This window comes from Cyprinodon variegatus, unplaced genomic scaffold, assembly GCF_000732505.1.
Source record: "Cyprinodon variegatus isolate N-32 unplaced genomic scaffold, C_variegatus-1.0 Scaffold2327, whole genome shotgun sequence".
In the NCBI taxonomy this organism is placed as follows: Eukaryota; Metazoa; Chordata; class Actinopteri; order Cyprinodontiformes; family Cyprinodontidae; genus Cyprinodon; species Cyprinodon variegatus.
In genome coordinates this window covers 8,806-10,833 of record NW_015152780.1, presented here as the reverse complement: position 1 = coordinate 10,833, position 2,028 = coordinate 8,806, and positions in this window count along the sequence as shown.

Below are 2,028 nucleotides of genomic sequence, written 5' to 3'. Positions count from 1 at the left end.
GAGTCCAACGTGTTACAGTTCTACAACCATCAGAGTCCAACGTGTTACAGTTCTACAACCATCACAGTCCAAAGTGTTACAGTTCTCTGACTGTCTTGGTACCATAATGGTGTAACATGTTCATGTCACAGTGCTGAGCTGCAGACAGTCGTTCCTACTCCAGCTGTGACCCAGGTCTGACGCGTTTTGTTTTTTCCAAGTGTTAAAAAAGACGCAGTAAAGATTAAACTCAACTATCATCACAGCATCTGAGCTGTTCAATGGTTAGGGTTAGCCTGTTATTCCTCCACCTGAAAGATGGTGGCTGAGCCGAACCGAACCTCGCAGCGATGCTTCCTGATCAGCTCCTGCAGTAAAATGAGCAAAAAGCCGCAGAGCTGAGGCCTACCGATGCCGCTGGGTTCAGCAGCTCAGCGCTCATAGAAATGTTTCTTGTTTATCACTAAGTGATGGCTCACGCAGCTGTGACAGTGCAGTGCGCGGCTGCAGCTTACCGTGTAGCATCAGCTAGCATGCTAACACATCCCAGGACGGGTCAGGGTTAGGGTGATGAAGCCGGGCGGCTGGCGGGGCGCAGAGCGGCTCCCCCCGGCAGCTCCTAAACTCCCCAGGCAGCTCCTGCTCCTCCACCATGGGGGAAGCTATGGTTCATTCAGAGGAGTCGCTGCTAGAGGATTATAGCCTAGCCTAGCTACCCGAGCTGCTAGCTTGGTGCTCCATTAGAGGCTCGGTTCGGCCCGTCCTCAGACCCAGTAGAACCCAGCCAAAGCCACCGATGTCCAGCTTGTTTTACTGGGACTGGTGCTGGAGGAGGAAGGGAGAGCTGCTGCTGGTAGCCGCTCACTGCTATGTGCTTTCAGCTTCTGTTGCGAAGCACGAGGCTAGCGCGGAAGCTAACACGAAAACACAATGTTGTAGTAATTTGGACACAATAGACGGCTGAGTGAGTGCGCGGCTGCTGCTCTCCTCATTCCGCCCTCAATCCCCATCAGTCCGCAGAGAGGCTGCTGGAGCAGCACGGCGGAGTTTGGGGCTGTTTGCGCCCTGATTATTTAACCCTAACTAGCTAGCCAAACTTCACCTTCTGTCGCCTTGTTTTCATTCGCTCCTCGCGCTCTAATGTTAGCTTTGGTTTGCATCCAGTAACACAGAAGAACAGCGCGTTTCTCTGCCTCCTCCTGCGGGATCTACAAACCTGTCCAAAAGTTGTCGAAATGCAGTTTTCCACTTTAGCGCCTCTTCGGAGCAGCAGGAGCTAACGCCGCTGGAGCTAGCTGCGGTTCCCCGGCGGGCGCGCGGGCGGTGCGGTGCGGTGCGGCGGTCAGAGCGGCTGGAGGCGGTCAGGCTGATGGGGGAATGCGATCAGAACTCCGGACTCTGTCAGTGCGCTCCGCGGAGCCAGGTTCGGCAGAACATGGACTTCCTAAAACAACCGGGCTCAGCCATGACGACGTAACGCAGGCTACACACGAAGGAAACCCCACGCAGTGACGTCAGAGCTGCGCCGTAGCGCCCTAGTGCTGACTTCCCCCATCCAACCATGGTTCACCTTGTTTTGCTACACTGTCAGAGAAGATGTGACGTCATATGACCACTATCCAGGTAACAGGTGAGGGCCCAGCCCGGTGCTCACCTTCTGGACCAGGATGGTCTGATAACTGCCAGCTTAGCAGTGAAGCAGCACATTATTATAACAGCTTCTGTAGAAAAGCTGTGTAGAGTGGTTCCCAAATAAAACAAAACACGGCAATCCTAAAATAGATCAGTGATTTGTAGCCAAGTTTAGGAGAGAAAAATACCATAACCAACTTCTGGAATCAATGTAGACACATATTATTAACCAGATTATCTATACTGATAAATAATATAGCTTCTCTCCAAACAGCTCTGAGAATATCCTCATTCTATAAGTTTATATCATCTTTTCAAAGGAAAGGTCTGTGATCAGTGGATTCACTGGAAAAGGTCTGCCTCATCCATCCAGAGATCAGTGGATTCACTGGAAAAGGTCTGCCTCATCCATCCAGA